This window comes from Pleurodeles waltl, chromosome 5 (assembly GCF_031143425.1).
Source record: "Pleurodeles waltl isolate 20211129_DDA chromosome 5, aPleWal1.hap1.20221129, whole genome shotgun sequence".
Lineage (NCBI taxonomy): Eukaryota > Metazoa > Chordata > Amphibia > Caudata > Salamandridae > Pleurodeles > Pleurodeles waltl.
In genome coordinates, this window is record NC_090444.1 from 584,360,021 (window position 1) to 584,385,072 (window position 25,052).

The following is a 25,052-nucleotide window of genomic DNA, read 5'->3' on the forward strand; positions in this document are numbered from 1 at the left end:
CAATTGTAAGCCAGGGACAATGCTGCTGCACCTTTCCCACTAGGCTGATGGGTGGGAACCTCAGTTCCCACCCGTCAGCAGAGTGGGAAAGTTGTAATGGGGAAGGTAGAGAGAGAGCCAGCACCATGGAGGTTTCCTCATTATGAGTTTTAGAGATAGGATGTTTCTTTGCCAAACCTGTAATGACCCCCTGTATATCCTATGTTTTAAATACATTGAACTCTGCCCTGTGGGTGTTTTGGGCCTACAATGGAGGTTACTTGTATTTATTAAAAAAGGAATATGTGGGCTTGGCATAGGGTTTATTTTGCCAGGTCAAAATGGCAGCTTACAAATGCAAACACAGGCTACAATGTCAGACCTGAGACATGTTTAAAGGGCTGCTTAAGTGGGTGACACAATAAGTACTGCAGGTCTAATAGCAGCATTTAATTTACAGGCCATGGGTACATGTTGCTCCAATTTACCACGGTCTTACAAGTAAATTAAATTGACAATTGGAGATAAGCAAGTGCTACCATGATTTTAGGAGTGACAACATGCACTTGAGTACTGCTTAGCTGTGGCAAAGTGTACAGAGTCAGAAGGCCAGCAAAAAATGAGATCAGAAAAAATGGAGGAGGAAGGCAAAATGTTTGGGGGAAGACTATGCTAAGAGTAACAGGTCTAACAATGCATCACTTTAGGGCAGGGGGATTAAAGCAAGAAGATGAAATCAGTGTGAGCAATATGAAAGTAACTTTTTATAAACAGCATAAAAATAGCTGCGGATGGGCACAAAATGTGCCAGATGGCAAGTGCATACCCAGAGAAATTCATAAAACAGTGTAAAAATAGCCATAGCCTAAAAATTACACATTGTTCTTAAATAAATAAATCAATACTTACATACACATACATACATATATACATAAATAAATCAATAAAAAAATGACATTAAGCTTGCTGACCTGTGGTGTTGAAAATTGCAAAAAACACAGGTCACAAGAAAGTGTGTCCACTATGCCAAGAATAGACCCAATTTTTAAACCTTGCTCCAGCACACATAAATACTCACTAGATGAAGCTGTGTCTCAAAACAGGCCCCAAAACAGCATTTAAAATTCCACTTAAATTTTTTTCTATTAATTTCATATTCCATATTAACTGCTTTAGATTTTTACCACCTCATTCTTGTCATACATTTTGGATTGGCTGTTTTTTATTCTAGCCTTTCTTAATCTCTCAATCTCTTCTTGGTAAACATAGTCTCATGAGACATCATCTGTATTCCCCAAGTCAGGAGTAAAGATATGCCACTGTGTGCCCAGGAATGAAAACAGTTCAATGAATACGTTCATAAATAGAAACATGTAGGAGGTAGTATAGCAAAATACACCTACATGTATAAAGATAGTAATTTGTATTTTAGGGGATCGTCGGGATTATAAGGGGATAGGGAAAGAAAAAAATGAAATAAAAATGCATTTTGTTTTATTGTTAATGAATTTTAATGTTAATATAATGTTTTATTTTTCAACAATTAGGTAAGTGGTTATTGTTTAATAGTTATGTCCCAATCTATGTTTATTATGGTTTATTCTTAATGTTCTTAACGTATATTCACTTTTTAAATATCTGGATACCTTTTTTTAATAGCGGTTGTTACGGTTGCAGGGGAATGGGGTGGGAAGGTGAGAAGTTTATTTAAACAAAATGTTTTTATGTGAATATTAAGGTTTAATGATTGATTAATTCCGTATTTGGTAATACATTATGTTGGACATAGCCCTTTTTGCAGGAATATCCCCAAACCTTTTGCCTACTTCCTCCTATTTTTTCTGACCAGTTTTTGTTGGCTTTAGGACCCTGGGCACTTTACCACTGCTAACCAGTGCTGAAGTGCATATGCTCTCTGTCTAAATTGTATTGGTGATTTGGATATCCCTAATTGGCATATTTGATTAACTAGTAAGACTCTAGTAAAGTGCACTAAAGGTGCCCAGGGCCTGTAAATAAAATGCTGCTAGTGGGCCTGCAGCTCTGATTGTGCCACCCACATGTGTAGCCCTTTAAACATAGCACAGACCAGCCACTGCAGTGGCTGTGTGCGCAGATTTAAACTGCCAATTCGACCTGGCAAGTGTATCCACTTACCAGGCCCCATCCTTCCCTTTTTGTACATGTAAAGTAACCCTAAGGTAGGCCCTTGGTAAGCCCATGGGCAGGGTGCAGTGTATGCTAAAGGTAGGATCTGTACTGATGTGTTTTACATGTCCTGATAGTGAAATACTGCCAAATCCATTTTTCATTCTTGCAAGGCTTATCTCTCTCATAGGTTAACTTGGGGATTGCCTTTAAGCATCTTTTAAGTGTAGTTTTCCTTTGGTAGCAGATAGAGATATGGAGTTTGGGGCCTATGAACTCACAATTTAAAAATACATCTTTTGGTAAAGTTGTTTTTCAAATTGTCTGTTTGAAAATGCCACTTTTAGAAAGTGGGCATTTTCTTCCTTAAATCATTTTGTGACTCTTCCTGCTTGTGTATTACCTGTCTGGGTCAGAATGACAGTTGGGTTGTTTGTGAATCTCCAATAGACAGTTACACAAATGAAGCAGGAGTGAAGCCTGCATATCCTGATTTATCATCTGGTATAGAGTGGAGGAGGGTGCTGACACTTATACCTGAATGGGCTGTGCCTGCCTGCCCTCACACAATGCAGCCTCCAACCCCCTGGTGTGAGTATGGAGCCAGTCCTGGGAAAGGCAGGATCTTGTGAACAACAGAGACTTTCCTTTGAAGTTTGCCTACTTCAAAGGCAGAAGGGGCATACGTAGTGGACCCAAACCCCCAAATGTTTAGATTATTCCTGGAACTTCTGCCAAGGAGAAGAGCTGAAGAGATGGAGGAGGAGTACTGCCCCTTTTACCTGTGACTTTGCTTTGCTGAGTTGGCCTGCAGTTGCTGCTTCTGCCTGAGAGAGGGCAAAGACTGGACTTTGTGGTATATTCCTGGTTGTGAAGTGTGTCCATGAGTTTGGACTGAGTTTGCCTCCTGTTTTGAAGTCTCAGGGCCATCAAAGACTCCCTGTGCCAGCTCCTCGACTCTCTGCTGAGACCCCTACCCTGCTTAGTGTTACCGTATCCAGTCCCTGGGCCCTTGAAAGGTGAAGCTGGTGGAACCAAGGTAGTAATCAATGCTCAGGTGCCATGCAGGACAAATTTTGACGCACCTCCTACAACGTGGCTGTAAAAACGATGTGCCACCTGCTTCTCTGATGAAATCGATGCAGCACCCGCTTGCAGCTGTTAAAATCAACCCATGCAGCGTGAATTCTCATCCTCATGCGGCCAGATTTTGCATGCAACATCACTGGGCGTCAAAATCGACATGAACCTCCCTGGACCCAATGTGCCTTTCTGGAAATCGACCCATCGCTCTTTTGCAGGAGAGAAAAACTATGGACCGCATCAATTGTGAGTAAGGAATCGATGCATTGCTGACTTTTCTTATGCACGCTCACCTGTGCAACTTTATTTTTGAAGCAAACCAAGTACTTTGTGTAACATCAACACAGTCATTGTTTCCTATGGAGTAAGACTCTTTTTACTTTAAAAATTCATAACTTGACTTGTGAATGTTAGATTTTTAATCTTTTGGCCTTGTATGATTCAGATAAATATTGGCTATTTTTCTGAACTGGTGTGGTGTCTTCAATGTATTACTGTGTGTTTTGGTACAAATGCTTTACACATTGCCTCTGAGATAAGCCTGACTGCTTGTGCCAAGCTACCGAAGGGATGAGCAGGGGTTATCCTAAGTGTGTATCTCCGTTGCCCTGACTAGAGTGAGTGTCCCTGCTTGGACAGGGTGCAAACTGACTGCTAACCAGAGACCCCATTTCTAACACGTTACATAAAATGTTATTTTCTTAATTTTAAAATTATTTTATCCATGTTATGGAGTTGGGTTAACAACAACAAAATGGCCACTTGGTCAGTGCAGTTTAAGTGATTTTTAAGGGATTCTTAATGGGTATATAGACATTCCTATGGTGTAATTAGAATCTAATCTTTTTTTCTCTCTTTTAGGGGATATAAAAAGAATGTTAGCAGTTTGGGTTGCAAAGGGATAGCCACATTATAGTATTTTCATTATATGTATATCATTTATATATATATATATATATATATATATATATATATATATATAACTTTTTTATAATAGGCTACTATTTAGTGGTTTATTTATTTAAGAGATCTGTGATTTCTATATTTAAGTAGTCTTTCCTCCTTCAGATTGTAAATTGGTTGTAGTCTTTCTGCTATTGTGTTTTTTTTTGTTTTTAAGGGTGGTGGTTCACTCAATGATTACATTGGCTGTGAGAAAGATCTCTTGAAGATCGAAACGGGTTGACATTAAATTCTTCTTTTGCATATGACAAAACTTTGAGTGTGAGTTTTTTAGTACCTGTGATGGCAGTACTTTTGTCGTTATTTTATATATATATATATATATATATATATATATATATATATATATATATATATATATATATATATATATATATAAAAATATTTACTTCAAAAACCAACGGTTACCATGACATTAGAGTTTGGTTCTGAATTCACTCGTACAAACCAGAGAAATTCAGTAGTTATAGTTTGAGGTAGTTCAAGCAACTATATCTCACGGCCTAAGGTAATGATAACTCACGCCCTCGCCATGCACAGTTTTTTCTTCAATAATTTGACTTCTAATATTTCATTGATAATTTTATTAATGCTATAAAAGTTGTCAATAGTGCTGTAATATCTGGGGCAATTAGCACTGCTTGGTGAGTGTGCAAGTTATACTTACCTAAGGCCGCTGTCCCAGCTGGCTCCCGGCCTCCTGCAATAGCCAGCATTGCTGTGACAGACAGGGAGCTGCTAAACATGCAGTATCCTGTCTGTGATAGAAACTGTTTCCTCTGTTTCTCTTTGTGCACAGAGGAAAACTCTGCTCCCAAAAAGCGAGAGATCTTTGACAGCTCTCACTTGCTGGATTCTGAATGTTTGCTCTGAATTGGTGGGAGCTGTCAAAGCCCCTGTTAAGTCAGAGCAAACAGCTATGTCCCAGGGTTGGGCACCCCAAGGCATAGCAAGACCAGTTCCTTGGGGGTGGCGGCCCCCAAGAACATGTATGGCTCTACGAGGGGACTCATGTGGCCCCCTCCAGCATTTCAATTTGCCCCAGGGTTGGTGGTCCCAGGGCCGGGGTTCCGCAAAGGACCACCTTCATTATTTCAATTGGGCCCAAGGAGGTGTAGGTCCACAGGGAAGTGGGGGGGGCTGTGTGGTTCCCTCTTAATTTAAATGAATAACCCCATGGAGGTGGCAGTGCCTGGGGCTGCAGGGGTAGGGGTGCATACACCCTTGAAATTAATTTCCCCAGCAAGGTGGTGGTCCCCAGGCCAGGGGTCCACAACAGGCCCCCTTCTTCTTTTTCTTTCAGCCTTGGGGAGGTGGCAGTCCCCAGGGCTGCTGTGGCCTGCACGGTTCCCCCACATAAATGTAATATTCTGCCCCAGGGAGGTGGAGGTCCCCAGGATGTAGGGGGCAGTTGTACAGCTCCTGAATATTAATAAATCAAAGCCCTGGTGAGGTGGGGGTCCCTGGGGCATAAATAAGCCCAGGAGGGGGTCCCATCCGCCACCTTCAGGCCGACCTGGGGGGATTTAATAAAACAAGCGCAGGAGACTGTGCTTGTTCTTTTTTTTACTTTTTGCCACAAATTTGTGAAGTCATCAGGAATTCCCTCATTTATTTTTTAATAAAGTGCTTTTTTTTGTCCTGGCTCCAGAGCTAAGGGCCCTCCCCTGGCCCCTTTTTTTCACTTTTCTCAGGTACTCTGCTGAAGTCGATTCCCAAGATGTTTACCATGTTTGGCAGCCAATCAGAGCTCTGCAGATCTGTTCTGCAGATTAACAAACTTGTCATAGAGGATCCACGGCCCTAGATAGACACATTAGGATTTCCTTTAATTCCTCCTAAAATTCTGAATGGATTTAAACTAAATAACAAAAAAGGTAATCTGGGGTCCAAAAAGCTAACATTCTGACAAATTGTGTGTAATTCCTTCCGGTGGTTCAAGCTATAGTTGTGTTCAAACCTCCTAAGGGGATTAACATGAGAAACACATTTTTTCTGACCCCCTTTTTTCTCACCCTTCACTTGATAGATCACCCCAAAACTTTCTGTGCACAAGAATCACCAGAACACTTTTTTGGGGGAAAATTTTGTGAAGATTCATTAAACAGTGCCAAAGATATAAGCAATTCATAAAAACCGCTTCCTAAATGGAAACATGATCCTAATTATAACTACCTACTGGCAACCCCCACTAGGTAGTTATAGTTAGGACCTTTTTTTCCATAGACAGAGCTTCTTTGTTTTGCCAATAACTTTGGCGCTGTTTGGTGAAACTTTGCAAAGTTTTCAAAATGTATACTTGTGTCAGAAAGCTAGGCAGAAGGCTAGTTCTTGGTCCAGAAAGCACATTTTTTGTGATTTGTGGTACATCCATTGAGTGGTTTTAGAGATATTTAAAGCCAAAAAATATAGATATCTGGGCATGTGGATATTCAGCGGACCCAACTGGCCCATGCTGATATCTGATTGACTGCCAGCACTTCCACAATGAATTGTCGGCAGCCATCTTGAAACTTCAGCTGAGTCCCACAAAGAAAGAAAAAAAAAGAAAAGGGGGCATGGTAGAGACACCCTGAGCCGCTAGTCTTGGTCTAGGGGTCTCTCAGGGACCCCTAGAAGGCCAACAAACATTTTTTTTAAAGTGTCGCGAACATCCATAAATCCAAATCAGCAGATTTTCCCAATATTTTAAAAAAATAACACAGGTGGTCTCCTGCACTTTTTTAAATGAGCCCCCAGTTGAGCCAGGTCCTGGAGGCATTGGGGACTTTGGAAAGGAGGGAAGTGTACGAGGCCCCTCCTAGGGATTCTATAAGCCCTTGAGACTGCGACCTCTCCAGGGCGATCACAATGTAAGATGCTGAGGGCTGTGCAACTCCTCCGTACCCCAGGAACCACCACCTCCCCATGGCAAAATACCAATTTAATGTGGATGAGGACTTATGGCCAGGGCTCCCCCAGTGCTCTGGGGACCCCTGTAGCCCTGGGGACTGTCACCTCCCTGGGTTTTAATCATAAATGAATAGGGGCCTTATTTCTTCCCAGGCAGCCCCGGGGACCGCCACCTCTCTGGAGAAACATACAATTGTGTTTACGGGAGCACGTAGCCCACTGTAACCCTAGGGACTGCACCTGGGACTGCCACCTCCCTTGTTCTAAATAGTTTAAGAATGTTGGGGGCTGCATGGCCCCCCTGCAGCCCCAGGGATCTCCATGTCCCCAGAGCTACAATATAAGAATAAAGGGGTCTGTTGCAGACGCCAAGCTCCGGGGGCCACTAACTCCCCATGGCTATTTTAAGTTGGAGGGGGCCCCCCTTGAGGAGCCATAGCTGGCCCTAGGGGTTGGCTACTGCTATGTCCCGGGTGCCCACCCCTGGAAAAAGCTGTCTGCTCTGACTTGGTGGGAGCTTTGACAGCTCCCACCAGGTCACAGCAAACATTTCACTTTCTGCAAGTGAGAGCTGTCAAATATACTCCATTTCACGCAGTGCTAAGTACACTATGGCCCTCCTTACAACCCTGGCGGTAAATCCTGCTTACCGCCTTGCCGACTGCCGGCAACATACCGTAACCGCGGTGGAAATCAGCTATGGGTATTATGACCCACACTGAGAAATTCACCACTATACAGACACACACACAAGTCCGCCACACCAAAGGTCAGTGATAAACTGGCGATAACAAAACCCACACCATCACGCCAACAGGAATATGCCGACAATATCACGACCCACAAATCAATGCAGCGGTCTTTCAACCACGGTAAACCATTGGCGGTACACACCGCCGCGCTCAAAATACACATACACTTACAAAATACAACCACATTGGACAATTCAAAATACACACACCTGACACACATACACACACCACACACACACACCCATACGACTATGAAACACACACCCACATTACCCACAACCCCTTATGTGCAACAATTTTGAAGAAGCAGAGAGAGAGAAAAGCAAAGACCACACCATCATCCCGAGTCACAGAACACCATCAAACATACACCATCCACGCACCTCACACATCACTCACACCACATCATGGCACCTCAAAGACACCCCAGGTTTTCTGAGGAGGAGCTCAGGGTCATGGTGGAGGAAATCATCTGGGTACAGCCACAGCTATTCGGATCACAGGTGCAGCAGACCTCCATTGCCAGGAAGATGGAGCTATGGCAGAGAATTGTGGACAGGGTCAATGCAGTGGGACAGCATCCAAGAACAAGGAATGACATCAGGAAGAGGTGGAACGACCTATGGGGGAAGGTAGTTCCATGGTAGTAAGACACCAGGTAGCCAGACAGAGGACTGGCGGTGGACCCCCACTTCTTACCCCACAACTAACAACATGGAAGGAGCAAGTCTTGGCAATCATGCATCCTGAGGGCCTTGCTGGAATAGTAGGAGAACTGGACTCTGGTAAGTCAAATCTTTACTACTATATCCCCCCCACCCTACCTGCATGCCATCACATACTCCCACCCTCACCCTCACTCCCATCATTCCATCACCTCACATATATCCCACTAGCACAACCCACCCATCCCAATACCAAGCCCTGGATTCAACTACAATGCATGGGCCCTCATCACAGACCTGCATGGACACCCATCACCCCAGCATGCCCAACAGAGAGACTCACCCAGGCCACAAAATCACCACTCACACAAGACCCAAGGCGATAGTGCTCGCACATTAAACAGGGAAACACACCCATTGCACAAGATGGCACACACAGATACAATAACAATGAATCTACATCTCAACAGGACCCCTACCCAACGTCAACGGACAGGAGGTGCCAGCCATATCCAGTCCCCCCACAGAAGAGGCCCACAGTGATGACAGCAGCTCTGCACGCCTGAATCAAGATGACCAGCCTGGCCCATCTGGGACCTCTGGACAGTCAGTTCCCCTGCCATAGTCCCAAACCACCACAGAACCTCCCCCCTCATGAAACACCAGCACAGCACCCACCCAGCGGGCCCATGCCACTGTCCCCAGGACACATCAACCAGCAGTGTGTCACCACTACAGGGACCCAAGGCAACCCCACAAACACAGGACGATCAGGGACCTGGGGTCAGTGTCAGTGGGCACACGGTTCAGGGGACAGAGGCAAAGGACAACAGGGAAGCTGGGAGGACTGCTGTGCAACAGGGGGAGGACAGGCCCAGGGAACTGTCCCTCCACGAGGCACTGACCAACATCATAGGAGCATACCACCATTCCCAGGAGACCATAGGCACGGTACAGGCCAAGTTGCAGGAGACCCAGCGGCTGCAGGATGGACAATACATGGGGATCAGGGAGGACCTCACCAACATATACACCATCCTGGTCATCGTAGCAGGGGTGCTGGCTGATATAGGCAAGACCATGAGGGAGGCAGTGGCAGAACAAAGGGCCCCTGACACTAGCCAAATCGAGGAACAGCCGTCCACCTCTGCCGGCGCTAGTGGGCAGGAGGCCACGCCACAGGATCAACAGGCCATCAGCACCCCACCCCCTGTAGAAGGAGAACCACCTTGCAAACAGTCCCTGTGATCCAGGCAGAAGACAGAGAACATTGCCAAGAACCCCGCCAGAAAATAAGACTCTCCTGATTGTCACCCTTCTGTCCCACTATGTCATCCTGTCCAAATTGAACTGCCATTACTCCCCTTCCTATGCCCCATTGGACAACGCACCTGTGATACCAAGAGACTGGACTTTATTATGGACCTTCCTCCACCATCACCCCATCCCCTTGCACATACCCCAATACTCATTAGCCCATAAATAAACAGCCTTTAAGCACAAACCAATCTGGAGTCAGTCTGATCTTTCGCAAATGCATAATGACTACATTAGCAAGAAATAGCAATGTAAATGTTAATTTACTCATACCAATGTATGATAGTTGTTGGGTAGCAGTATATATAGCAGAAGGCAGAATTGGGTACCCAGATCTGAAAAATGGAAATCGAAAGTGAACAGTCAGTGTCCATAGACAGAGGTTAAGAGCCTTACTTATATAATGTCCTACAGTATTCTGAAATGTGAGGAGGAGTTACAGTCTCTTACCTGTATGTCACTGGAAGTACTGCATGATGATGTTCGTTCGGTTGTCAATATCTTCTTCCTCTGCCTCCTCTTCCTCACTGTCCACAGGCTCCACCGCTGCCGCAAGACCATCACCAGGCTCATCTTCCTGCAGAAACGGCACCTGACATCACAATGCCAGGTTGTGCAACATGCAGCATGCCCCAATTATCTGGCACACCTTCTTCGGTGAGTAGTATAGGGAGCCACCTGTTAGATGGAGGCACCAGAATCTGGCCTTCAGGGGGCTGAACGTCCTCTCGATAATACGCCTAGTTCGCCCATGTGCCTCATTGTAGCGGTCCGTTCTCTGCCTTTGTCCTGCCATTTCTCACTGGGGTCAGTAGCCATGAGAGATTGGGGTAACCAGAGTCACCTGCAAATGATGAGGGATACCTGTTAGACACACACTAACTCTTAGGGACAACCCCATACCCAGACACCTACTCATACTGTGTGGGGACCTTGGCCTCACCTATTAGCCACGCCCGGTGTCTCTGGAGTTGGCTCATCACATAAGAGATACTGCTATTCCTCAAAAAGTAGGCATCATGCACAGAGCCAGGATACTTGGCATTCACATGAGAGATGTACTGGTCCGCCAAACACACCATCTGCACATTAATTGAATGGTAGCTTTTTCTATTTCTGTACACTTGCTCATGTCTGCGGGGGGGACAAATGCCACATGTGTACCATCAATGGCACCAATGATGTTGGGGATATGTCCCAGGGCATAAAAGTCAGCCTTCACTGTGGGCAAATCCTCCACCTGGGGAAACACGATGTAGCTGTGTATGTGTTTCAGCAGGGCAGACAACACTCTGGTCAACACGTTAGAAAACATTGGCTGAGACATCCCTGATGCCATGGCCACTGTTGTTTGAAAGGAGCCACTTGCCAGCAAATGGAGCACTGACAGGACCTGCACTATAGGGGGGATTCCAGTGGGATGCCGGATAGATGACTTCAGGTCTGGCTCCAATTGGGCACACAGGTCTTGGATTGTGGCATGATCAAGTCTGTAGGTGATTATGATGTGTCTCTCTTCCATTGTCGACAGGTCCACCAGGGGTCTGTACACCGGAGGATGCCGCCATCTCATCATCGGGCCCAGTGGTTGTGGCCTATGGAGCAGAACGGTGAGCAGAGGGTTATTTTCCACGTAGGTTGTACAAGTGTGTCTGCAGTAATGTTAGCAAATCCGTGTGTGACGTAGTTAGTCCTTATATGTGCCAAAATGTGCTGTGATGCAGTTATGTGCCATGGCATGTGCCTCCCTGAAATGGCGGCTGCCTGACTTTTGAGGTGGGACAAGGGGAAATGAGGTAACTGCGCTGGCGTTGTGCTGCGTCGCGGTAGGGGGACGAAGACCGCCGCATGAGTCAGCATTGGTTATCATTGTGCTCTATGGGTTCCAGGAGCCAATGGCGATGTACGCCGGCGGTGACGGTACGCACCGCCGTGGACGTGACCGCCATTTTCTATCTCTTCACTCTCTTGATACCTGACCTTCAACAGGAGAGGACCTTCACTGCAAGTGCTGCTGTGACCTCAGTCTGGAAGTGACAATGGCTCGAGTGTCTGGGGAAAGGGCCCCTTCCTTCACCACGGAGGAGTTGGACAAACTGGTGGATGGAGTCCTCCCCCAGTCCTCCAGACAAACAGGTGAGTACACTGTGAGCATGATGCGTGGGCAATGTCTGTTTGGAGTGGTGTGGATGGAAGGTACATGTTGGAGGGGCTGAGGGCGGCATGTGAGGATGGTCAATGTATGTGCATCAGGGCATGGTTGGGAACTGGTGGGCAAAGAGTCTGACGGTCCAGACGGGTGAGTAATTTCCTTTCATCCTGTACCTTTCCTCTAGGTCAGGGCCCACCAGAAGGGTATTTGGCATGCCATCGCCAAGGAAGTGTGAACCCTGGAGGTCTATTATAGACGGAGCACCCACTGCTGCAACAGATGGGAGGACATGCGCCGCTGGAGCAAGAAGATGGCGGAGGCCCAGCTGGGGCTGGCCTCCCAATGTGGAAGGGGTGCCCTTCGCACCATGACCCCCCTGATGTTCTGCATCCTGGCGGTGGCCTATCCAGAGTTGGATGGGTGCTTGAGGGCATCACAGCAGCCACAAGGTGGTGAGTACAGTGTCATAAAGCTGACTCTGCGTGGTTTAGGAAGTATCTGGGTGGGGGATGTGGGCTGTGGGTGCCCCTAGGCCAGGGTGAACATGGCAGTGTGGGTCCCTTGTTGGGCAGGCTCTGAAGCACTCCAACCCCAATAGTGTTAGTGGGCATCTACTACTGGGCAGGCTCCTGTGGGTTTCAGGTGTGAAGCTAATGGCGTTAGGCAGTGTACCCCGTGGGCTGATGACTTTCCTACTAACTGGTAGTGCATGGCCTAGTGCATAGGGCTGCTCCCTGTGTGTTGTGTCCACCAACAGTAGTGGTGTTGCTACCATTGACCACGTGTGTTCTCTGTCTTTCCCCCCCTTTTTGTTTTGTCACCCTGTCCTTGTGTGCATTAGCATCATCTGGCAGAGGAGCAGAGGCACCGGCAACGGAGGGAGCTGCATCCCATATGGCCCAGGAGGGTGAATCCACGGAGGGTGAAGGCACCAGTGGGACGGAGGGCGAGGGGAGCTCCACGACGGGGACAGGAGGGGATACCAGCGACAGCAACTCCTCCTCTGATGGCAGCTCCCTCATGGTGGCAGACACCTCTGTGCCCACCCCAACAACAGGTACAGCTGCCATTCCCCCTACCAACACCGCCCTCCCAGCAGCCCCTCAGCGAGTTTCCCGTGCCCGCACACTCAAGAGGGGGGGCATCTCCTTCGCCCCAGGCACTTCAGGCCCTGCCCCAGTCAGCCCTGATGCCCTCAGTGAGGAGGCTATTGACCTCCTGAGATCCCTCACTGTTGGGCAGTCAACCATTCTGAATGCCATCCAGGGTGTCTAGAGGCATTTGCAACAAACAAATGCATACATGGAGGGCATTCATTCTGGCATAGCGGCCCAACAGAGAGCATTTCAGGCTCTGGTCTCAGCACTGATGGAAGGCATTGTCCCTGTGTCCAGCCACCCCCTCCAGCTTCCACTACCTAGTCCCAATCCCCTCTACCTCAGCCTATCCCAAGCACACCATCAGACCAGCATGCACACACATCAACACACAAAAGTGGCTCAGGAAAACATAAGCACCACACATCCCACAGGTACTCACATAAGCACCATACCCATGCACACATACCAACATCCACTTCCCCCACTGTGTCCCACTCCTCCACGTCCTCCACCTCCCTCCCAGTCTCATCACCACTCACACCTGCATGCACTACATCATCAGCAACACACCGCTCACATGCAATCACCACCCCGACTACCATTCACATGTCCCCTGTGTCCTCTCCCAGTGTGTCTGTGAGCCCTCCTCCCAAAGTACACAAATGCAGGCACACACCTACTCAATAGCCATCCACCTCACAACAGCATCCAGCCCATGCACCTTCACCCAAACTCAGCAGACGTACACCTCCTACAACCACTACCTCTTACTCTACTCCCACACCTAGTGTGTCTAAAAATCTTTTTCAAGCTAACATTAACCTCTTCCCTACACCTCCCCACTCCATCCTTCCCTTGGGCCAGGATGTCTAGATCCCAGCCCAGCACCTCAGCCACCAAATCTGCATCCGCTATGGTCCCTGCAAGTCCGGTACGATCGAAGGGGGCACCCGTCAGAGCTGCCAGTGTGCCACTAACAGATATGAAGGACCACCCTATTCCGCCACCTGCAAAGGTCAAAAAGGGGCTGGCTTCCAGCAGGGGAAAGTCACACCACCCACCCAGTAAGGCCTCGCCCAAACACACAGAGGACAGTGCCTGCCAAGGTGGGGAAGGGCCACAAGCCAAAGGGCAAGTCACCTCAGGGCACGATGCCTTCTGGTGAGGGGCTGGTGACCACCATATCCTCAGGGATGGAAGCGACCTGCGCCACAGTCACCAACGCCGCTCCGATCGCCACCTGCAACACCACCTGTACCGCCGCTGCCACAACATCAGGCTGCAGGATCCTCCCCAAGGATCAGCCATCCGAGGCTGCCGGAGATGGTATGGTGTCTCCCTCCACCACAACAGACACTTGCACCACGGCCAGCACTGGCAGCATCTCCGCCGCAGCCACCGCCACCTGCACCACCATCAGCACCACCAAGTGCACAGCCGATACCACTCTTACGTCAGCACCATCCCCAGTGGACAGCTGTCCGAGTTTGCAGGTGACGTCCTGGACCCTGGAACCGCCACTTGAGGCACCACCTCCAGCATTGACACGAACCAGCAATTGCCAGCCTAAGTCGCCGCAGGATGGAGTGTGGCTCTGCCTCCATGGAGTATCATGCTACCTGTTCCAGGTACATCGCGTGGCTAAGACACCCAGGTGAGAGGATGTGAACTGCCACACCCCAGGTGCAGCATCACTGGGCACCAATCCCCCTCCAGAACCAGTGGAGAAATGCATCCACTCACCCAGTCCTTGGCAGGATGAAGCACACTGGGCACAAAGCCCCCTCCAGAACCAGTGGAGAAATGCATCCACTCACCCAATCCTTGGCAGGATAAAGCACACTGGGTACCAAGCCCCCTCCAACACCAGTGGAGAAATGCATCCACTCACCCTTTCCTTGGCAGGATGAAGCACACTGGGCTCAAAGCCCCCTCCAGAACCAGTGGAGAAATGCATCCACTCACCCAATCCTTGGCAGGATGAAGCACACTGGGCACAAAGACCCCTCCAGAACCAGTGGAGAAATGCATCCACTCACCCAATCCTTGACAGGATGAAGCATACTGGGCACAATGGCCCCTTCAGAGCGTGTGGGCAAACCACCCACTTGAGAGACTTGAGAGACTGTGGCTTTGCACTCCCCAGGACCAGGCAGTGGGCAAACCACCCACTTGAGAGACTGTGGCTTTGCACTCCCCAGGACCATGCAGTGGGCAACTCACCCACTTGAGTGACTTGAGAGACTGTGGCTTTGCACTCCCCAGGAGCAAGCAGTGGGCAAACCACCCACTTGAGAGACTGTGGCTTTGCACTCCCAGGACCAAGAAGTGGGCATGGAGCCCCCTCGAGGAGCAGTGGCATCGTACCATCATCCGGCCTAAGTCACCGCAGGATGGAGTGTGGCTCTGCCTCCATGGAGTATCATGCTACCTGTTCCAGGTACATCGCGTGGCTAAGACACCCAGGTGAGAGGATGTGAACTGCCACACCCCAGGTGCAGCATCACTGGGCACCAATCCCCCTCCAGAACCAGTGGAGAAATGCATCCACTCACCCAATCCTTGGCAGGATGAAGCACACTGGGCACTAAGCCCCCTCCAGAACCAGTGGAGAAATGCATCCACTCACCCAGTCCTTGGCAGGATGAAGCACACTGGGCACTAAGCCCCCTCCAGAACCAGTGGAGAAATGCATCCACTCACCCAATCCTTGGCAGCACAAAGCCCCCTCCTGAGCATGTGGGCAAACCACCCACTTGAGAGACTGTGGCTTTGCACTCCCCAGGACCAAGCAGTGGGCAAACCACCCACTTGAGAGACTGTGGCTTTGCACTCCCCAGGACCATGCAGTGGGCAACCCACCCACTTGAGTGACTTGAGAGACTGTGGCTTTGCACTCCCCAGGAGCAAGCAGTGGGCAAACCACCTACTTGAGAGACTGTGGCTTTGCACTCCCCAGGACCAAGAAGTGGGCATGGAGCCCCCTTGAGGAGCAGTGGCATCGAACCATCATCCGGCTGAGGTGCCCATCCTCCCCTTCCCCCTGAGGTGCCTGTTTTTTTCCGACCTGATACCCCTGCAGTGTTCTCTCCATTTTGAGGCAGGTGTCATGTGTGGGCTTCGCCCATGCTTTTTGGGACCACTGGTCCACGGACATTTACAAGGGACAGTGTACGGACTTGTGTTCTTGATGTAAATATTTGTATATACTGACTATTTGCTTTTCTCTTGATCTATCTGATTGTTCGAATATAACACTAGTTAAACTCATTTCATTTTGTCCTTGCGTTCTTCAAGGGGGTGATGGGGTGTATCTGTGATGTTGTTAGATATGTGTGTGTGTATGCTGTTGTGGGTGAGGGTGGGGGTGTTCATTGCCGCATGTGTGTGTCACTCTCTTTTTCCTCCTCCCCTCCCCTGTGTGCTAGATACAGTACTCACCGTCGTCGCCGCCACCTTCTTTCAACTTCGTGGTGTATTAGTAGGTACACCAACATGGGTACGATCTGCAATTCGGGCTGCATGGAGTCCTGGTTCTTCGTGGAATGTCGAGAGGTGAGTGGTTCCCCTTCCTTGTTCAGTTTCCGCCGTGCTTTTAATGGCGTTGGTACCGCCCCGGAAAAGCTGGCGGATTGGTGCCTTGCAATAGTGTGGACGGTACATTGGCCCTCATTACGACCCTGGGGGTTGGCGGAGAAGTGGCGGTCTTCCCGCCAACAAGCTGGCAGTAAACAAAATTGGAATTATGACCATGGCGGTTTCCTCCATGGTCATCCGCCACTTCTCCGATTCGACCGCCAGGGCGGAGACGACCGCTGGGCTGGAGACTTGGGTCTCCATCCCGGCGGCCGTCACAAGACAGCCGGCGGTATCACGACCCAGCTGACCGCCATGGATTTCATGGGGTTGGGAACCACCATGAAATCCATGATGGTAAACACTATTAGTGCCAGGGAATTCCTTCCCTGGCACTGAGAGGGGTCTCCGCCAACCCCCACCCCCACCACCACCACCACCCCTGCTTCCTCTCCCCACCCCCCACACTCCCCACCCTCCTGCCACCCCCCAAAGGTGGTAGGACCCTCCTCCCCACCACTACCCCTAACATCGCAACCCAGACACACACCGTACACGCATGCATACATCACCAACACACATACCCGCACACATATCACCAAACATGCCAACAACCACACACACTGTCATACACACACACCCACATACAGACATATAGGCACACATCCATTCAGACATACAGACAGACACGCACACATTTCCAAACATAACACCCCCCGCATGCATACATGCACTCACACACCCTCTCTACATCCTCACATGCACACCTCCATTCATGCACACAACACACAACCCCCCACCCCCTCCCCTAACGGACGATCAACATACCTTATCCGTTGATCCTCCGGGGAGGACGGGATCCATGGGGGCTGCTCCACCGCCAGCACACCGTCAACAGAACACTGCCACGCTGAATCACGGAACGTGATTTGGTGGGCGGTGTTCTGTTGACGGGGCTGTGGAGGTGGAGCAACCTCCACTTCCCCACCGACTGCCAGTATGGCTGCTGACGGCTCTCCGTCTGGAAAAGGACGGAGGGCTGCCAGCAGTCATAATTCGCCGAGCGGAAAACCGCCTGCACTGGCGGTCTTCAGCACAGCGGTCCCTCGGCGGTCTTTCAAAAAGACCGCCGAGGTTGCAATGACCACCATTGTCTTCAGCCTGTCTGTTGGCTGTGACCACCGCAGTGTTTGTTGCTACCGCTGTGGCGGTCGGAGTGTTAAAGTGGCTGTCTGTGTTGGTGGTTTCCGCCATTGTCATGATCCCATTTTTTTACCGCCGGCCTGTTGGTGGGATTACCGCCACTTTAACACCAACCGCCAGGGTTGTAATGAGGGCCTATGCATGTGGGAGGCCTTGCAACCCTTCTGTAGCTCTGGGGGCCACCAGCTTTCTAGGGAAAAGTTTTAATTGTATGTGTGTGTCCCCGCAATCCTGGGGACTGTCATTTCCCTGGGCCAAAGTTTTAATTCCATGTAGGGGTACGTAATTCCCACACAGCTCCAGAGACTGCCACCTCCATGGACAAGGGACCAACACCTCCCCGGGGCTACAGTAAAAATATGAGGGTGGTCTTCTGCGGACCCCTGAGCCCCAGGGACCACCACCTCCAATAGACCAGTGGATTGGGCCACACGGCCCCCCCTTGAGGAGCCAATGATGGCCCTGGAGACTGCGACCCCCGCAGGGCCAGCTCCTGCTATGTCCTCCGGCACATAGCTGTTTGCTCTCACTTGGCAGGAGCTCCTGCCAAGTCAAAGTAAACACTTCACTTTCTGCAAGTGAGAGCTGTTAAGCAGCTCTCACTTGCAGAACGTGAAGTTTTGATCTGTTTTGCTGCACACAATTATGTGTGCAGGGAAACGGATGGAAACATTGCTCCTGCAAGCAGGGAGCTGATATTTAAAGTAGCTTCTTGCTTTTGAGAGCAATGCTGGCTCCCACAGGACACGGGAAGCTAGCTAAGACTGTGGAGGCCTTGGGGCTCTCCCTGCAGTCCAGTCACACACTCTCTCTCTCTCTCTCTCTCTCTTTTTTATCCCATAACGGGATGCAAGACAGAGAGAGATATTGTTATTGCAATGGTGTCTCCATACAATGACTTCAAAGAGACAGACTAGCAAGATGTTTGGTAAGAATGTTATAGTTACTTTTGATGAGAGCAGGCCATGGTTACTTCTGGCCTAATGGGAAATATTGGAGTTAACATCATTTTTTGCCTGCGGAAAACTACCTTGCGTCAATGAGATGCAAGGTAGGCGTTCCCAGGCCAAAAATGACTCAAAGGCCCTAGCACCTAATGTATCCTCCCATGCAAAAATCATGCACTGGATTAGGAGTGGCTCAAATAGTGGCACCACCAGGTGATCACCCACAGATGGTGGTCCCATTCGATGGTAAGTCTGGGTAGGTATTTTTTTTCTGTCCAACACCGCTCGGGCCCTGACTTGGGGCTCCCTGCACAGCACTGGCCCCAATGGCCATTCCCAGGGGAGAGTCATCCCCTGGGCATGGCCATTGGGGTGGTGGGCATGGCTCCTGTCTTTACTAAGACAGGAGCCATGTCCATGGGGCTTGTGTGCCAGAAAATGGCGCTACGATGTTTAGAGGCAATTTATTTGCCTCTAAACAGTGTAGAGCCATAGTTTGGCCCACAAGTCCCGGTTCTCCCTACGCCTCCCAGGTCCTGTTAGCGTCCTTTCAAAGGAACAGGGCCTTAGCACCGGCTAGCGTCATTCCTTAAATATGGTGCCCGGCCGGCGTCTAGGAATGGCGCTAGCCGGTGCTATACTTTTTGCTGTAAACCTGCGCTAAAAAGTATAAATCTTCCCCTTAGTGTCCCAGGACTGAAAAATAAAATGAAAAGTAGCATAATGGGTCGGGGTGCAGGTAGCCTGACCCCAGGAGTGAGCTATATGGGTCTTTGAGGGTCAAATTATAGGTTTAAAATGACTTTTTCACCATGCATGATATTCACAAATTATTCAAGAATATTCTAGAATATTCACAAATAATTCAAGAATATAGTTCATGGTGAAAAAAATGTAAAAAACCTTCACAGTCTCATTCATTCACTAATCCACTCACTCATACATGCGGCCAGAGATTCATGTGCCCACTCAAACATCCACTCAGACACTCATGCACCCACTCAGACCCACTGAAAAACTTACACACTCACTTTCAGCCCCACTCAGACATTCACACATAAACTCACAGATTCACTGACAGAAAGAAGGCCCTGCGCAGAATGGAGTTGGGCGGTTATAAGGACTTTGCTGCAGAACCTGGCCATGGGCCAAGCCCTATGGCCAGCCCCCTCCCACACACGTCCAAAGGCATACACGTAAGTGGCTGGATTAACGTATAGTAATTAAAATTACTTTACGTCGAAAAAAAATAGACATTTACTGAACAAAACTAAGTTTACAGAGACTTTATAGTTAGGATCTGCATTTACTCGTACAAAACCATAGAAATTAAACAGTTATGGTTAGAGTTATTTCAAGTAACTATAACTCGCACCCTAAGGTAACAATAACCTGCGCTTTTGCCAAGTGGGTGGGAGGCGTGAACTCTGGACTTTGTCCCTGTCCAGTGCGACCTTTGAGCGCTATTTGCTTCTAAGCACTAGAATTACTTTTTAATCTTTAGAAATTCATATCTTCGGTTCCCTATATTGGATTGTGGTCACTTTTGTGTAATTTTAAAGATAAAAATATACTCTGTTTTTATAAGATGGTGTTGGATTTTTTTTGTGTTTTGTGATTTACTAATTTACTGTTTTGTGATTTTTAAATGTTTGACACACCTGTCTCCTAAGTTAAGCCTAACTGCTCGTTGCCATGCTTTGAATATATCCTTCATATCCGTCCCACCTTCAGGGTCAAATTCACAGCACCGCGGAGGACACCGTCTTTAGTTTGCAATGTTATATATTTCTTTTTATATTCCATTGTTGTGCCTTTCAAAAGTGCAAACAGTGCAAAGGGAAGGGGTAATTAGGGTCAATGCATTTCAGTGTTTTGCCTTCTACTAGACCATATGATATATAATATACACACACACACACACGCACAGACACACGTGTTACCACCCTTATGGGGATTATGTGTGGATACTTGCCTCGTGGGGACTAACCTTTCCCAATGTTTTAAAAATATGCAAATAACATACAAACACTAAGAAAAAAAATCAGGATACAGGATCCTGCTTCAAATTCTCAAATAAAGCTTTATTTAATGGCGTGCACAGAACCATCCTTATGGGGACCTGAACACGTGCTACTAGCCTTGTGACGATTTACTCCAAAACTGTAATTTGTGATTTAATACATTCACAATAAAATGTTTAAATGTTTATTTTCAGTGCTGCACCTAGATTAAATGATAGTTTATTCATATATGTTTTTTCCCAAGTAGCACAAAGAAAATGGACTTTGATGATACTACCTTTATAAATAGAAAAATATAGGCTTGCAATTCCACCTAAAGGGACTCACAGACACCTAGGGGCATATTTAAGTAAAGTGGTGCTGCACCTAGTGCAGCGCCACTTTCCTAGCGCCCCCTACTGCCACCATGTGTGTGCCGTATCTAAGATATGGCGCAGGTTAGGGGGCAATAGCGTCATTTTTATTGGCGCTATTGATGTGCTCTGCAGGAGTAGCACCAAAATATTGGTGCTACTCCTGCAGAGTACATAGGGGGCCATTATAAATAATGGCAGCCCCCTTTTAATGCCTGCACTGAGCAGGAGTTAAAAGTGCCGTAAAAAATGGCACAAGGAAATTTGTTAGATTCCCTTGACTATTTTTTCTGGCCCCCTAATGGGGAAATGCCCCCTTTTCATACATTATGCCTGGATGCATTGCACCACTTAGTAAATATGTCACGAGGATTTTGCCTCGTTGGGCCACATTATTGTAAAAAAAATGACATTAATGTGGCGCAAAGTGGTGCTAGGGGCTCATAAATATGGGCCCTAGTCTATTGCTAAGTGCTCACAATTGTTATGAGATAAGGAAAGTACATGTAGATAAAATAATTGACTGACCATAGAATATATAATGGGTTTAGGTTAGAAAGGCAGGGCTAGCTTTCCTGGTTTAATTTTCATCAATTTCCCACTATGTGTTGTCTGTGCCAAATGACCATGCAATGATAGGTCCCTTAGAGATGGCACATGATTATACCAATGTTCAAGAACTGGGAGAGATAGTTTGTGAAGATAGTCATGTTCAAGTCCCCGCAGAGATAGGGTTTGATTATCTTGGTGCCCAGGTGCCCACAAAGATAGTGTATGATTATGGTGAGGTCCAGGTCCCCACAAAGATGGTGTGTGATGTTAGATATGTTCAAGTCCCTGCAGAGATAGTGTATGATTATACTGATGCCTAGGACCCCACAAAGACTGTGTGATTATGTTGGTGTCCAGGTGCCCACAAAGATAGTGTGTGATTATGGTGATGCCCAGGTCCATGCAGAGATAGTGTGTGATTATAGTCATGCTCAAGTCCTGCAGATAATGTGTATGATTATAGCAAATTCCAGAGCCAAAAAGGAAAAGTATGTGATAACAGGGATGCCCACATCTCTGCAGAGTTAGTGATTACAGACAAGTAGAGAAAGTGTGTGATGACTGTCAAGTTCAAGTCCCTGTGATCATAGTATTTTATGATAAAAATGTTAAAGTCCTTGTACAGACAGTGTTTGATGATAGTTATGTTCAAGTCCCCACCAGGATAATGCTGAGGTCGCCACAGAGATAGTGGGTGATCATGGGCATATCTAGCCCCCCACCCCACAGAGATAGTGTGTGATTAAAGGGATACCTAGGTCACAACAGAGATGGTGTGTGATCACACGGATGCCCAATTTCTCACAAAAATAGTATGTGTTTATTGACATGCCAAGGTCCACCAGAAATAGTGTGTGATTATAGGGAAGCCCAGGTCCCTAAAGAGGTAGCGTGTTATTATAGAGATGCCCAATTAAACACAGAAATGGGGTGTGAATATAGGGATGCCCAGGTACCCATAGAGAGAGTGTGTTTATAGTCACGTCCAAGTCCCCACAGAGGAAGTATGAGATTACAATGATGCTCAATTTCCCACAATGATAGTGTGTGATTATAGTCATGTGTACGTCCCCACAGAGGTAGTGTGTGATTACAGTGATGTTCAAGCCACCACAGTGATTGTGTGTGACTATAGCCAAGTTCAAGTCCCCACAGAAACAGTGTGTGATTACAGTGATGTTCAAGTCCCCACAGTGATAGTGTGTGATTATAATGATATTCAAGTCCCCACATTGATAGTGTGTGATTGGAAAAAATGTTCAAGCCCCCATCGAGATAGGGGCGTCCCTTCCTAATACCAAATCGCAGTAGTATGTAGGAATGTTTTGTGACCGAAAAGCAGTCGAAAAACATTTACATTTTACCACCTACTTCAGGTAGCTGGTAACCCATTCACAAACTGGAAGGGGTTCCAAGGGACCACTTCCCCGTTGTGAATGCAAGCAAAAGCGCACAGCCCTGGCACATGCTGGCATGACTATGATTAAATCTACAGTAATCTCTCATCTGAATTCAAGGGTTGCCCATACTGTACCATAGAGTAACATAAACTGTGGTCATCTGAGAAGGTTAGTCTGATGGCTGTGGCATCATTTTACATTGTATCATGAACTATTTGAAATACAATCCGATTATTTATATGCCATATGCCAGTTTTAGCATATTTAAAGGCAGATAATTCTTTAGATTTCAGAAATATAACACAATTTATTAGATGTGCCCTGTTTGATACATCTCATTTGTGTTCTTATCATGCCCTTTTGAATTCCAACAACTGATTTGAAATCCTAATGAAAAGCTTTCAAAAATATTTTCCCCCAGGTTCCAATATCTATATTTATAGACAATGGCTCCAGTTACATGTGCAACAAGCATCCAGGTGCACTGTGACCTAAAATCGAGTAGAATAAAGTAGTCTATGTTGTAACTTGTAAGTTGTCCATAGATAGCAGAGCACAGATCCTTTTCAGCACGTTATAGGCAGGGCCACAGGAATTATGTTGCAGGGGAGGACCAAATTATGCAGCAATGTTGTCTACATTATTTAGCAAGACAAGGCAAATTTTGAGACATTAATGCACCACATTTTGGGATAATATAACTTCATTATTTCCTCATTTTTACACGTTATTACTGACAAAGATTTCATCTTATGAGAACAAGTTTAGCACAAATACAACAATAAACAGAAAATTGACCATTGCGAAGGGCATTGCACTCTGTGGCAACATGGGTCGCTGAGTTTTTAGCAGCTTTTTATCCGTTTCAGCTAGGAACAAATGTTTGTTGTTAAAATCTGCAAATTATTCAGCAGATAATGGATTATGTGCCAAAGGCTGCAAATCCATAAATATATGCAGAAAACGCTGCAGCCCTAAAATCACATAATTGCCATGACCCTGATTACAGGTGATTGACTTTGTGAGAGAACATCATTAGAATTGGAAAGACCAGTTCACTGGATGTATTTTTACTAAAAGAAATGCTACACATTGTGTGCTCTTGTAAAGGGATCTTTTATGAAAAATACGAACATTTAGTTGGAGAGATCAAGCTCCAAAAAAACACAAACATTGGCATGCACTCAGCATTAGTGTAGGAACACACATTTAAAGCAGAGTTACTGATATCGTTACTGCTTCTGAAAAAAATTCTTCACTTCGAAATGCGATATAATTCCTTTTGTAGGACATTTGCTTCCGGTTAAAGAGCACTTTTTACATAAATCAAAGGTACGTAAATAGATAAATCTCTGAAAATGTTCATTTTTCATTGCAAAACATTCCCTGTGCTCTGTGCTTTTGTCGCAGTGACTGTAGTTTACTGAAATGTAACTGCAGTTCACCTACAGACACTTGGGCAAGGGGAAAGATGCGACTCGGCTGGAGCAGGGCGTGTCAAGGTCTAGGCCCTTTCTCAGACATGCATGGCTGCCTGGGTTTTGCCCATTCACACCTGTTCCTGAGCCTCATGCATAACTTAAGAGTCCCTGGCCGAAGATATCTGCAGGAGGGGTGACGGGCACCACAGAGGATGGGGCACCTACTTAAAGGTTTGCATGTTTGAAGCATTGGGGAGAGGGAGCTACTATTCATAAGCCTCTGCGAAGGAGAACTTAAGCACACTAACATACTTACCTGAAAATCCATTTTAAAAATCAGCATTAATCAAATTATTAGAGAAATAATCCCAAACACAGAATTAGACAAATGCAAAATGTCTCATTTGAAATATTTGTCTATTTTTTAAAATTAATAATACAATCTCTACTCCTGCATCAGCGGGAGGATGTTTCTGAAAAACGCACATGGCTTTTGATGCGCCTGTGATTTTTCCATGATTTGAA